The sequence below is a fragment of the Cibotium barometz genome, chromosome 1 (genome assembly GCF_041138505.1).
Source record: "Cibotium barometz isolate CiBa-2024 chromosome 1, ASM4113850v1, whole genome shotgun sequence".
In the NCBI taxonomy this organism is placed as follows: domain Eukaryota; kingdom Viridiplantae; phylum Streptophyta; class Polypodiopsida; order Cyatheales; family Cibotiaceae; genus Cibotium; species Cibotium barometz.
This window is the reverse complement of record NC_141046.1, coordinates 28,965,880-28,981,853: the sequence shown is the minus strand read 5'-3', so window position 1 is coordinate 28,981,853 and position 15,974 is coordinate 28,965,880.

The window sequence follows — 15,974 nt, the reverse complement described above, 5'->3', positions numbered from 1 at the left end:
TGTGGTAGAGCTAGACTTCAAAGCTTTCTACCTCTACAACTCTAGCTCCACCACATCGTAGAGCTAGACCTGAAATGCAATTTTAGCTCCACCACATGGTAGAGCTAGACCTCAAAGCTTTCTACCTCTACGACTCTAGCTCCACCACAGATACATTCACCCTCAGTCGGTTACATTCATTGAAGTCTAGCTCCACCACAGATACATTCACCCTCAGTCGGTTACATTCATTGAAGTCTAGCTCTACCACATGGTAGAGCTAGAAGAATGCATTCTAGCTCCACCACATGGTAGAGCTAGACCTCAAAGCTTTTTAGCTCTACGATGTGGTCTAGATAGAATACAGCTCTACCAGATGGTGGAGCTAGACCTCAAATGCAATTCTAGCTCCACCACATGGTAGAGCTGGACCTCAAAGCATTCTAGCTCTACGATGTGGTCTAGGTAGAATACAGCTCTACCACATGGTAGAGCTAGATCAAATGCAATTCTAGCTTCTTGGTTCTTATCATGTGAAGTAGGTCTCTTCTGGGAGTAATTGGTTTTGTTGATGTGTATGAAACACAGCTAGATCGATGCATGCTTGCTCTACCACATGGTAGAGCAAGACCTCAAAGCTTTCTACCTCTACGATTCTAGCTCCACCACAATGTAGAGCTAGACCTCAAATGCAATTCTAGCTCCACCACATGGTGGAGCTAGACCTCAAAGCATTCTATCTCGACAATGTGGTTTAGGTATAATACAGCTCTACCACAATTACATTCAACCTTAGCCGATTCATTGAAGTCTAGCTCTACCACATGGTAGAGGTAGAAGAATGTATTCTAGCTCCCCCACATGGTAGAGCTAGACCTCAAAGCATTCTAGCTCTACGATGTGGTCTAGGTAGAATACAGCTCTACCACGTGGTAGAGCTAGATCAAATGCAATTCTAGCTCCTTGGTTATTGTCATGTGAAGTAGGTCTCTTCTTGGAGTAATTGGTTTTGTTGATGTGTATGGAACACAACTAGATCGTATTGAGATTCAAGCTCGATATCAGTGTGAGCCAGCTATGCTATGTGCTGGCAGATTAGGTAGGAACATGTGTGAGACATAAATGACCGCGTGTCCAGCTGGTCATAGTGTGTGGACATTAGCTAGGGTTAGTAGAGTGTGGTCACAACTCATTTTGTGTGTGTGTGTATTATGGATTAGTGCATTATGCTTTGTGTGAGAGTGGACATGGCTCTCGGGGGGGTCACTATATGTAAATCCTCTATATCACGTGCGTTCAAGGCCTATTTAAAAAGTCCCTTATCTGTGAATTTTTTAGTGAATATAATGTATCCTTTCCTATTCAAATCTGTAATTTTTTTTAAAAATACAATAAATAAATCCCCTCTGTAAATATATTTCTGTAAGTTTTAAATATTTAAAATGTCCTTCTGTTGAATCCACGTGATACTTACATATTTATACGAGTGACCCCCCCGAGACATGGCTTCCCTCTATGGTTATGGTTTGCAATATACATTAGGGTTAGCTCCTGTGTGTGTGTCTCCTCTCCCTCTACCGTTCTTTCAACATGGTATCAGAGCCTTGTGCTGTTTATTAGGGTTTATGAGTGAGTGAAGAGAAGAGGGAGAAGAAGCTGTGAAGCTTGCCATTGGAGCTTTGAAGCTTGGAGCACACCAAATACTATCAGATCTGAGAGCTTGGCCTAACGGGTAAGGTCTTCTAAACATCCTTGAGCGGATTGCAGGTGATACAGGCAAAAACAAAGCAAAATAGAGCAAATCAAAGCAAAGAGAAATTCTGGTTTTTGAAGCTTTCCATTAAAGCTTGGCAACATTGATGTATGGTGGAAATACATGTAAATCTGGCAAAGCAAACATGTATCTGACAATGAGAGATGTAATGGAAACTCTTATGCAAGCTCTATTGTGATTTTGGAGCATTTTGGAAGCATTTGAATGCATGAAAATCTCTGGTTTTTTGAGCTCTCACAAAACAGAGAAAAGGAAGCTAAAAATTGATGAAATTGGAGCATGTATTTGGTAAAAATCAAAGCATTGATGGGTCACACACCTACCTAGGAGTGTTAGGGACTTGATTATCTCATCATTGAGCATTACAACCCTTCCCAAAGGCCTCATTTGCAGGTGGTGCAGCCAGAACAGAGGAAACAGAGCATTTTTTTGGTTTTTTGACTACGAGGAGATCAAATTTCAACTTGGTGCTTGATATCTTCCACAATTTCTTTAGCAATTGGATGCTTTATACTTTGGAGAAGAGGGCTATGTGATTTGTTTGGTCAATTATGCCTAATTGAGCTGGGAATGAGCTGATTAAAACAGGTTGTCCACTGGTTGCAGAGAAACAGAGCATTTTAATTGAGCAATTAATCCTTGGTCTTTTACAATTGGACAAATTCCTCTTACATGGAGTTGATGGACACTAATGATAAGCTAATGAATTCCTGGTTGCTCAATTTGGACAAATATTGAAGGAATTAGAGCAAATTTTCTACTGGTTTTTCTAGTTTTTCTGTTTTTTTCCCAAAACAGAGAAAGGGGTTTTCAAAAATTGATATGTACACATGTCAGATGGTGTTGATACTCAACATTGAGGTTGATTAGGTGTCAATGCAAGTTGCCCATACTTGATTGCACCATTACATTGTGATTTGGAGCCTTGGAAGGCGTGTCAATTCAGGGTATCCCGCACTGAGTGAGTCAGTTCATCTTGGATGATTACAGGTTGATTTTCTACATCAAATTTGGAGTTTGTTGGCTACCTTGGAGCATCTGAAACATTCATTGGAGTGTGGTTGAGCTGAGGAAGGCTCATTTACAAATTTGAAGTGTGCGGAAGGTGTATGCATTGAGCAACATGTCGGATAGTCCAGTTCAGATTGTTGGTGAAAAGCTGGATAGGAAGAACTTCCAGGCATGGAAGTACAGGATAAAGAGTTTCTTGAAAGGGAAAGGATTTTGGAATCTCATTATAGGTGCTGAGCCTGAGCCTGAGCTACCTCGACAACCTACACGTTATTACTCATAAGCAATGGTCAGAGAGAACATTCAAAGTGTTGCATTATTTGTCTATATGTATTTCTGATGCTATGCTCATACACATACAGGATGCTGAGAATCCCAAAGATGCATGGGATACTTTGGTCAAGATGTTTGATACAGATACGAGTGCTCGCAAGTCTCATTTGCGATAGCAGATACACAATGTGAAAAGGAATAAAAGGAGCATACATGATTATGTGCAAGAAATCAAGAAGTTTGCAGATGCATTGGCCACAATAAATGCCCCCATGCCTGATGATGATTTGGTGGATATTACCTTGCATGGTCTTAGCAAGGAATACAAATCCTTTGATACATCTATCTTAGTGAGGAGTACAGGTCTACCCGACTTCGATGAGTTGGTTTCACTCTTGTTGGTTGAGGAAATCAAGCTCAGTGATTCATTTCTGGATGCATCTACTAGCCATGATGATGGCAGAAATCAGGCTTTCTACTCGCAGAGAGGCTTTAGAGGCAGGGGGAGATTTGCATCACGTGGACGTGGTGGTAATGGTCGTGGATGGCAGGACAGGCCTCCACAATAGAATTTTCAGCCTTCATATGGTGCTCGAGGTGGTCATGGATATGCACCTCAGCGAGGCAGAGGTACTCCCCATGGTCGAGGACGTTGGCAAGGCCAACAAAATTCTATGCAAGATGTGGAATGCCATTATTATGGCAAATATGGTCATATGGCGAGAGATTGTTTCCGCAAACAGAATGATTTGAGAGGGGGAAGAGCACAACATGGTGGTTATTATGGTGGAAACTATGCACAACATGGTGGTAACTATGCATCAAGTAGCAATGATGGAACTGCAAATCATTTGTTTGCCATGAAGCATGTTGTGGGTTCTATGACAACAAATGCTGAGAATGATGATACATGGTATATGGACTGAGGAGCATCAAACCATATGACATGTCATGGTGAATGGTTTGAGCATATGAAGCCTATGGATGTAAAAGGCTATGTGGAAACAGGTGATGATACCCAGCATGTCATTACACATGTTGGAAGTGTACCATTGGTCATGCACAATGGTCAGACAAAGTCTATGTCAGATGTGCTGTATGTGCCTTCGATCACTAAAAGCTTGGCCTCAGTTGGTCAAATGGTGGAGCAAGGATTACAGGCTCGTTTCAACGAGCATGGATGCTTCGTTGAAGATTTCAAACATGGATGTAGAGTGATTGCTAAAGGCAAGAAAGAAGGAAGATTGTTTAAGCTGGATGCTAGAATTCCTGAGCTAAAATCAGCCATGTTCTCAAAGAGCAGAAATGTGGTACAGGACATTGATATGTGGCATAAGAGGATTGGACATGTCAATATACAGAGATTAAAGAACATGCAAACAAGAGGCATTGTCAATGGATTGTCTAGGTTCAAATATGATGGACATATGCATGTTTGTGAAGCCTGTCAGTTTGGGAAGCAGGCAAGGTTGAGGTTTCCTAGAGAAGGAAATATGAGTAACAGGCCACTTGAGATAGTACACAGTGATGTATGGGGTCGTGCACAAAACCCATCTATCAAAGGCAGTTTATACTATGTTACATTCATAGATGATTTTAGCAGGATGACATGGATATACTTTCTCAAAGAGAAGAGTGAAGTGTTGGAAAAGTTCATGGATTTCAAAGCTTTTGCAGAAAAGCAATATGGCTGTTGGATTAAATGTCTGAGGACAGATGGAGGTGGTGAATACACCTCAAAAGCTTTTGAGCATTTCTTGAGGAAGCATGGAATAAGAAGATAGTTGACTTGCAGGTATACACCTCAGCAGAATGGTGTGGCTGAGAGAAAGAATAGAGTCATATGTGAAGTGGCAAGGGCGATGCTCAATGAAAAGAGATGCCAGATTACTATTGGGTAGAAGCATGTGCTACTGTAGTGTATATATTGAACAAAACACCTACAGCAGCCATTCATGGAAGCACGCCAGAGATGCGGCTCACAGGTTACAGGCCAGACATTGGACATCTTAAAGTTTTTGGATGCATAGCTTATGTACATGTGCCTGATGAAAGAAGAAGGAAGTTGGATCCTAAAGCAGAGAAATGTGTATTTGTTGGATATGCACAGGATCGAAAGGCATACAAATGTTATAATCCACAAACTAGACAAGTGGTCATCTCACGTGATGTGGTGTTTGATGAGCTTGCTAGTTGGTACAAAGAAAAAGATGAGGGTGTTATTGAGTCACTTGAGGCTAATGTTCATGTGAACTTGCCACCACAAGCAAGTTCTAGTTCTACTACTATGTCTGGGCTAGCAAGCAGAAGCTGAGAGTAGCAGTGTACGTCCATGGTCAGGACGTTTGAGGCATGAGAGTGTGAGCACTCGGAGTAGTGCTATGGATAAAGGCAAAAAGAAAGTCGAAGGAATTGGAATCACAGGTTATGAGTCATCTAGTTCAGAGAGTTTGGATGAGGAGCTTGGCATACCTGTTTTACGCACACCTGGTGCTAGATAGGATAGATATGTGCTACCACATGCTAGAGTTACAGGTGTACAGAGTGACCCGCAGGCATTGCAGAGATCCCAGAGAGTCAGATATCCTATTGACAGATTGACATATAGAGATTTTCCTATGCACTATGCATATATGACATCTATGGTGAAGCATGTGGAACCTACATGCTATACAGAGGCTATTGGAGAGCATGTATGGGAAAAAGCAATGGATGTTGAGATGGACGCATTGGTCCATAATGATACATGGGACTTGGTTGCATTACCAAAGGACAAGAATGTTATTGGATGTAAATGGGTTTACAAAGTGAAGTGCAAATCTGATGGTTCTATTGAGAGATATAAAGCAAGATTGGTAGCAAAGGGTTATGCACAAACCCAAGGATTGGATTATGATGAGACGTTTAGTCCAGTGGCTAAGATGGGCACAGTTAGAGTAGTCATTGCTATGGCTGCAGCTAATGGCTGGGAAATGCATCAAATGGATGTCAAGAATGCATTTCTAAATGGAGATCTACAAGAGGAAGTGTACATGGCACAGCCAGAAGGGTATGTACACCCTAGATATCCCACTCACGTATGCAGGTTGAAAAAGGCATTGTATGTTCTAAAGCAAGCACCTCGTGCTTGGAGTGATAAGATAAGCAGATATCTTATCTCACTTGGTTTTCAGATTTCTACGGCAGATTCTTCACTCTATGTGAAGAAGACACAGCATGGGATTGTTTTACTAGTCATCTATGTGGATGACTTGATTATCACAGGTGATCATGGTGCAGATGTGATGCATGTCAAGAAAGCTTTGAGTGGGCAATTTGACATGAAAGACCTTGGTGAGTTGAGATGCTTTCTTGGAATTGAAGTGGTGAAAGATCATGCAGGTACTTGGTTAGTATAGCGCCAATATGCATTGGATATGTTGGCAAAGTATGGCATGATAGGGTGTAAGCCTATGAGCACACCATTGGAGCAAAATGTGAAGTTGCGGGCTGATTATGGCAAGGAATTGGATAATCCTTCTATGTACAGGAAGATGGTTGGTAGTCTCATATACATGACTATCACACGCTCGGATTTGACTTATGCTGTGGGGCTAGTCAGCCAGTTTATGCAGAGCCCCAGGAAACCACATTTGGATGCAGTGAGACGCATCATGAGATATGTGAAGACCACAGCACATTATGGTTTATTTTATGAGAGTGGTAAAAGCTTGGACATACATGGCTACACAGATGCTGATTGGGCAAGTAGCGCATATGACAGGAGGTCTACTAGTGGATATGCTTTTACACTTGGAAGTGCCGTGGTGAGTTGGAGTAGCAAAAAGCAACCTACAGTTGCTTTATCCAGTACAGAGGCTGAGTACAGGGGTGCAGCCATTGCTACTTGTGAGGCAGTATGGTTAAAGGGTCTCTTGGCAGATTTATGTGAGCCTATTAATGGCAAAGTTTTCATTCATTGTGACAACATGAGTAGTATATAGTTGGCCAAGAATCCAGTGTTTCATGCGAGGACCAAACACATAGAGGTCCATTATCACTTTGTCAGAGAAAAGGTGCTGGATGGTACAGTTGATCTTCAGTATGTGAAGACTGATGAGCACCAAACACATAGAGGTCCATTATCACTTTGTCATAGAAAAGGTGCTGGTGGATGGTACAGTTGATCTTCAGTATGTGAAGACTGATATCTTTACAAAGCCACTTATCAGGGAGAAGTTTGAGTACTTCCGGACTATGTTGGGAGTACATGGGATGAGCTTGAGGGGGAGTGTTGAGAGTCTTGATATCCCAAGCTCATCTACATCTTCATCGACAGTACATCATGAGCTTGAGAGGGGCTATTGAGATTCAAGCTCGATGTCAGTGTGAGCCAGCTATGCTATGTGCTGGCAGATTAGGTAGGAACACGTGTGAGACATAAATGACCGCGTGTCCAACTGGTCATAGTGTGTGGACATTAGCTAGGGTTAGTAGAGTGTGGACACAACTCATTTTGTGTGTGTGTGGATTATGGATTAGTGCATTATGCTTTGTGTGAGAGTGGATATGGCTTCCCTCTATGGTTAGGGTTTGCAATATACATTAGGGTTTGCTCCTGTGTGTGTGTCTCCTCTCCCTCTACCGTTCTTTCAACAGATCGATGCATTCTTGCTCTACCACATGGTAGAGCTAGACCTCAAAGCTTTCTACCTCTACGACTTTAGCTCCACCACATGGTAGAGCTAGACCTCAAATGCAATTCTAGCTCCACCACATGGTAGAGCTAGACCTCTAAGCATTCTATCTCTACAATGTGGTTTAGGTATAATATAGCTCTACCACAGTTACATTCAACCTCAGCCGGTTACATTCATTGAAGTCTAGCTCTACCACATGGTAGAGCTAGAAGAATGCATTCTAGCTCCACCACATGGTAGAGCTAGATTTCAAAGAATTCTGGTCAATACATTTATTAATCTTGCTCTGCCACCTGATAGAGATAATATCCATTGAAAAACCAGCACTAGAATACTTTGAAGTCCAGCTAGAATGCATTTTTCTAGCCCTACCATGTAGAGCAAGACTAATAAATGTATTGAGAGCTCCAAGATGGAGTAATTGAGATAGGATGCTTTGAGGTCTAGCTCTACCATGTGGTGGAGCTAGAATTGCATTTGAGACCTCAAAGCTTTCTACCTCTACGATTCTAGCTCCACCACATGGTAGAGCTAGACCTCAAATGCAATTCTAGCTCCACCACATGGTAGAGCTAGACCTCAAAGCATTCTATCTCTAGAATGTGGTTTAGGTAGAATACAGCTCTACCACAGTTACATTCAACCTCAGCCGGTTACATTCATTGAAGTCTAGCTCTACCACATGGTAGAGCTTGAAGAATGCATTCTAGCTCCACCACATGGTAGAGCTAGATTTTAAAGCATTCTGGTCAATACATTTATTAATCTTGCTCTGCCACCCGGTAGAGATAATATCCATTGAAAAACCACCACTAGAATACGTAGAAGTCCAGCTAGAATGCATTTATCTAGCTCTACCATGTGGTAGAGCAAGACTTATTAATGTATTGAGAGCTCCAAGATGGAGTATTTGAGATATAATGCTTTGAGGTCTAGCTCTACCATGTGGTGGAGCTAGAATTGCATTTGAGGTCTAGCTCTACCATGTGGTGGAGCTAGAATCGTAGAGGTAGAAAGCTTTGAGCTCGAGCTCTACCACAGTTACATTCAACCTCAACCGGTTACATTCACTGAAGTCTAGCTCTACCACATGGTCGAGCTAGAAGAATGCATTCTAGCTCCACCACATGGTAGAGCTCGATCTCAAAGCTTTCTACCTCTATGACTCTAGCTCCACCACATGGTAGAGCTAGACCTGAAATGCAACTCTAGCTCTACGACATGGTAGAGCTAGACCTCAAAGCATTCTATGTCTACAATGTGGTTTAGGTAGAATATAGCTCTACCACAGTTATATTCAACCTCAGTTGGTTACATTCATTGAAGTCTAGCTCTACCACATGGTAGAGCTAGAAGAATGCATTCTAGCTCCACCACATGGTAGAGCTAGATTTCAAAGCATTCTGGTCAATACATTTATTAATCTTGCTCTACCACCTGGTAGAGATACTATCCATTGATTTGAAGTCTAGCTACAATGCTTTGAGGTCTAGCTGTACCATGTGGTGGAGCTAGAATTGCATTTCAGGTCTAGCTCTACCATGTGGTGGAGCTAGAATGCAATCTTCTAGCTCTACCATATGGTAGAGCTAGACTTCAAAGCTTTCTACCTCTACAACTCTAGCTCCACCACATTGTAGACTCTGGACCTGAAATGCAATTTTAGCTCCACCACAAGGTAGAGCTAGACCTCAAAGCTTTCTACCTCTACGACTCTAGCTCCACCACAGATACATTCACCCGCAGCCGGTTACATTCATTGAAGTCTAGCTCTACCACATGGTAGAGCTAGAAGAATGCATTGTAGCTCCACCACATGGTAGAGTTGGACCTCAAAGCTTTCTAGCTCTACGATGTGGTCTAGATAGAATACAGCTCTACCACATGGTAGAGCTAGACCTCAAATGCAATTCTAGCTCCACCACATGGTAGAGCTGGACCTCAAAGCATTCTAGCTCTACGATGTGGTCTAGGTAGAATACAGCTCTACCACGTGGTAGAGCTAGATCAAATGCAATTCTAGCTTCTTGGTTCTTATCATGTGAAGTAGGTCTCTTCTTGGAGTAATTGGTTTTGTTGATGTGTATGAAACAGAGCTAGATCGATGCATCCTTACTCTACCACATGGTAGAGCAAGACCTCAAAGCTTTCTACCTCTACGATTCTAGCTCCACCACATGGTAGAGCTAGACCTCAAATGCAATTCTAGCTCCACCACATGGTGGAGCTAGACCTCAAAGCATTCTATCTCTACAATGTGGTTTAGGTAGAATATAGCTCTACCACAGTTACATTCAACCTTAGCCGATTCATTGAAGTCTAGCTCTACCACATGGTAGAGGTAGAAGAATGCATTCTAGCTCCACCACATGGTAGAGCTAGACCTCAAAGCATTCTAGCTCTACGATGTGGTCTAGGTAGAATACAGCTCTACCACGTGGTAGAGCTAGATCAAATGCAATTCTAGCTCCTTCGTTCTTGTCATGTGAAGTAGATCTCTTCTTGGAGTAATTGGTTTTGCTGATGTGTATGGAACACAGCTAGATCGATGCATTCTTGCTCTACCACATGGTAGAGCTAGACCTCAAAGCTTTCTACCTCTACGATTCTAGCTCCACCACATGGTAGAGCTAGACCTCAAATGCAATTCTAGCTCCACCACATGGTAGAGCTAGACCTCAAAGCATTCTATCTCTACAATGTGGTTTAGGTAGAATACAGCTCTACCACAGTTACATTCAACCTCAGCCGGTTACATTCATTGAAGTCTAGCTCTACCACATGGTAGAGCTAGAAGAATGCATTCTAGCTCCACCACATGGTGAAGCTGGACCTCAAAGCATTCTAGCTCTACGATGTGGTCTAGGTAGAATACAGCTCTGCCACGTGGTAGAGCTAGATCAAATGCAATTCTAGCTCCTTGGTTCTTGTCATGTGAAGTAGATCTCTTCTTGGAGTAAATGGTTTTGTTGATGTGTATGGAACATAGATAGATCGATGCATTCTTGCTCTACCACATGGTAGAGCTAGACCTTAAATCTTTTTACCTCTACGATTCTAGCTCCACCACATGGTAGAGCTAGACCTCAAATGAAATTCTAGCTCCACCACATGGTAGAGCTAGACCTCAAAGCATTCTATCTCTACAATGTGGTTTAGGTAGAATACAGCTCTACCACAGTTACATTCAACCTCAGCAGTTACATTCGTTGAAGACTAGCTCTACCTCATGGTAGAGCTAGAAGAATGCAATTCTAGCTCCACCACATGGTAGAGCTAGACCTCAAAGCATTCTAGCTCTACGATGTGGTCTAGGTAGAATATAGCTCTACCATGTGGTAGAGCTAGATCAAATGCAATTCTAGCTCCTTGGTTATTGTCATGTGAAGTAGGTCTCTTCTTGGAGTAATTGGTTTTGTTGATGTGTATGGAACACAGCTAGATCGATGCATTCTTGCTCTACCACATGGTAGAGCTAGACCTCAAAGCTTTCTACCTCTACGACTTTAGCTCCACCACATGGTAGAGCTAGACCTCAAATGCAATTCTAGCTCCACCACATGGTAGAGCTAGACCTCTAAGCATTCTATCTCTACAATGAGGTTTAGGTATAATACAGCTCTACCACAGTTACATTCAACCTCAGCCAATTATATTCATTGAAGTCTAGCTCTACCACATGGTAGAGCTAGAAGAATGCATTCTAGCTCCACAACATGGTAGAGCTAGATTTCAAAGCATTTTGGTCAATACATTTATTAATCTTGCTCTACCACCTTGTAGGAAGTGTACATGGCACAGCCAGAAGGGTATGTACACCCTAGATATCCCACTCACGTATGCAGGTTGAAAAAGGCATTGTATGGTCTAAAGCAAGCACCTCGTGCTTGGAGTGATAAGATAAGCAGATATCTTATCTCACTTGGTTTTCAGATTTCTACAGCAGATTCTTCACTCTATGTGAAGAAGACAGAGCATGGGATTGTTTTACTAGTCATCTATGTGGATGACTTGATTATCACAGGTGATCATGGTGCAGATGTGATGCATGTCAAGAAAGCTTTGAGTGGGCAATTTGACATGAAAGACCTTGGTGAGTTGAGATACTTTCTTCGAATTGAAGTGGTGAAAGATCATGTAGGTACTTGGTTAGTACAGCGCCAATATGCATTGGATATGTTGGCAAAGTATGGCATGACAGGGTGTAAGCCTATGAGTGCACCATTGGAGCAAAATGTGAAGTTGCGGGCTGATTATGGCGAGGAATTGGATAATCCTTCTATGTACAGGAAGATGGTTGGTAGTCTCATATACATGACTATCACATGCTCGGATTTGACTTATGCTGTGGGGCTAGTCAGCCAGTTTATGCAGAGCCCCAGGAAACCACATTTGGATGCAGTGAGACGCATCATGAGATATGTGAAGACCACAGCACATTATGGTTTATTTTATGAGAGTGGTAAAAGCTTGGACATACATGGCTACACAGATGCTGATTGGGCAGGTAGCGCATATGACAGGAGGTCTACTAGTGGATATGCTTTTACACTTGGAAGTGCCGTGGTGAGTTGGAGTAGCAAAAAGCAACCTACAGTTGCTTTATCCAGTACAGAGGCTGAGTACAGGGGTGCAGCCATTACTACTTGTGAGGCAGTATGGTTAAAGGGTCTCTTGCAGATTTATGTGAGCCTATTAATGGCAAAGTTTTCATTCATTGTGACAACATGAGTAGTATACAGTTGGCCAAGAATTCAGTGTTTCATGCGAGGACCAAACACATAGAGGTCCATTATCACTTTGTTAGAGAAAAGGTGCTAGATGGTACAGTTGATCTTCAGTATGTGAAGACTGATATCTTTACAAAGCCACTTATCAGGGAGAAGTTTGAGTACTTCCGGACTATGTTGGGAGTACATGGGATGAGCTTGAGGGGGAGTGTTGAGAGTCTTGATATCCCAAGCTCATCTACATCTTCATCGGCAGTACATCATGAGCTTGAGAGGGGCTATTGAGATTCAAGCTCGATGTCAGTGTGAGCCAGCTATGCTATGTGCTAGCAGATTAGGTAGGAACATGTGTGAGACATAAATGACCGCGTGTCCAGCTGGTCATAGTGTGTGGACATTAGCTAGGGTTAGTAGAGTGTGGACACAACTCATTTTGTGTGTGTGTGGATTATGGATTAGTGCATTATGCTTTGTGTGAGAGTGGATATGGCTTCCCTCTATGGTTAGGGTTTGCAATATACATTAGGGTTTGCTCCTGTGTGTGTGTCTCCTCTCCCTCTACCGTTCTTTCAACAGATCGATGCATTCTTGCTCTACCACATGGTAGAGCTAGACCTCAAAGCTTTCTACCTCTACGACTTTAGCTCCACCACATGGTAGAGCTAGACCTCAAATGCAATTCTAGCTCCACCACATGGTAGAGCTAGACCTCTAAGCATTCTATCTCTACAATGTGGTTTAGGTATAATATAGCTCTACCACAGTTACATTCAACCTCAGCCGGTTACATTCATTGAAGTCTAGCTCTACCACATGGTAGAGCTAGAAGAATGCATTCTAGCTCCACCACATGGTAGAGCTAGATTTCAAAGCATTCTGGTCAATACATTTATTAATCTTGCTCTGCCACCTGGTAGAGATAATATCCATTGAAAAACCAGCACTAGAATACTTTGAAGTCCAGCTAGAATGCATTTTTCTAGCCCTACCATGTAGAGCAAGACTAATAAATGTATTGAGAGCTCCAAGATGGAGTAATTGAGATAGGATGCTTTGAGGTCTAGCTCTACCATGTGGTGGAGCTAGAATTGCATTTGAGACCTCAAAGCTTTCTACCTCTACGATTCTAGCTCCACCACATGGTAGAGCTAGACCTCAAATGCAATTCTAGCTCCACCACATGGTAGAGCTAGACCTCAAAGCATTCTATCTCTACAATGTTGTTTAGGTAGAATACACCTCTACCACAGTTACATTCAACCTCAGCCGGTTACATTCATTGAAGTCTAGCTCTACCACATGGTAGAGTTTGAAGAATGCATTCTAGCTCCACCACATGGTAGAGCTAGATTTTAAAGCATTCTGGTCAATACATTTATTAATCTTGCTCTGTGACCTGGTAGAGATAATATCCATTGAAAAACCACCACTAGAATACGTAGAAGTCCAGCTAGAATGCATTTATCTAGCTCTACCATGTGGTAGAGCAAGACTTATTAATGTATTGAGAGCTCCAAGATGGAGTATTTGAGATATAATGCTTTTAGGTCTATCTCTACCATGTGGTGGAGCTAGAATTGCATTTGAGGTCTAGCTCTACCATGTGGTGGAGCTAGAATCGTAGAGGTAAAAAGCTTTGAGGTCCAGCTCTACCACAGTTACATTCAACCTCAACCGGTTACATTCATTGAAGTCTAGCTCTACCACATGGTCGAGCTAGAAGAATGCATTCTAGCTCCACCACATGGTAGAGCTAGATTTCAAAGCATTCTGGTCAATACATTTATTAATCTTGCTCTACCACCTGGTAGAGTTACTATCCATTGATTTGAAGTCTAGCTAGAATGCTTTGAGGTCTAGCTGTACCATGTGGTGGAGCTAGAAATGCATTTCAGGTCTAGCTCTACCATGTGGTGGAGCTAGAAACATAGAGGTAGAAAGCTTTGAGGTCCAGCTCTACCATGTGGTGGAGCTAGAATGCAATCTTCTAGCTCTACCATATGGTAGAGCTAGACTTCAAAGCTTTCTACCTCTACAACTCTAGCTCCACCACATCGTAGAGCTAGACCTAAAATGCAATTTTAGCTCCACCACAAGGTAGAGCTAGACCTCAAAGCTTTCTACCTCTACGACTCTAGCTCCACCATAGATACATTCACCCTCAACCGGTTACATTCATTGAAGTCTAGCTCTACCACATGGTAGAGCTAGAAGAATGCATTCTAGCTCCACCACATGGTAGAGCTGGACCTCAAAGCTTTCTAGCTCTACGATGTGGTCTAGATAGAATACAGCTCTACCACATGGTAGAGCTAGACCTCCAATGCAATTCTAGCTCCACCACATGGTAGAGCTAGACCTCAAAGCATTCTAGCTCTACGATGTTGTCTAGGTAGAATACAGCTCTACCACATGGTAGAGCTAGATCAAATGCAATTCTAGCTTCTTGGTTCTTATCATGTGAAGTAGGTCTCTTCTTGGAGTAATTGGTTTTGTTGATGTGTATGAAACACAGCTAGATCGATGCATTCTTACTCTACCACATGGTAGAGCAAGACCTCAAAGCTTTCTACCTCTACGATTCTAGCTCCACCACATGGTAGAGCTAGACCTCAAATGCAATTCTAGCTCCACCACATGGTGGAGCTAGACCTCAAAGCATTCTATCTCTATAATGTGGTTTAGGTAGAATACAACTCTACCACAGTTACATTCAACCTTAGCCGATTCATTGAAGTCTAGCTCTACCACATGGTAGAGGTAGAAGAATGCATTCTAGCTCCACCACATGGTAGAGCTAGACCTCAAAGCATTCTAGCTCTACGATGTGGTCTAGGTAGAATACAGCTCTACCACATGGTAGAGCTAGATCAAATGCAATTCTAGCTCCTTCGTTCTTGTCATGTGAAGTAGATCTCTTCTTGGAGTAATTGGTTTTGTTGATGTGTATGGAACACAGCTAGATCGATGCATTCTTGCTCTACCACATGGTAGAGCTAGACCTCAAAGCTTTCTACCTCTACGATTCTAGCTCCACCACATGGTAGAGCTAGACCTCAAATGCAATTCTAGCTCCACCACATGGTAGAGCTAGACCTCAAAGCATTCTATCTCTACAATGTGGTTTAGGTAGAATACAGCTCTACCACAGTTACATTCAACCTCAGCCGGTTACATTCATTGAAGTCTAGCTCTACCACATCGTAGAGCTAGAAGAATGCATTCTAGCTCCACCACATGGTGGAGCTAGACCTCAAAGCATTCTAGCTCTACGATGTGGTCTAGGTAGAATACAGCTCTGCCACGTGGTAGAGCTAGATCAAATGCAATTCTAGCTCCTTGGTTCTTGTCATGTGCAGTAGATCTCTTCTTGGAGTAAATGGTTTTGTTGATGTGTATGGAACATAGCTAGATTGATGCATTCTTGCTCTACCACATGGTAGCGCTAGACCTCTAAGCATTCTAACTCTACAATGTGGTTTAGGTATAATACAGCTCTAGCACAATTACATTCAACCTTAGCCAGTT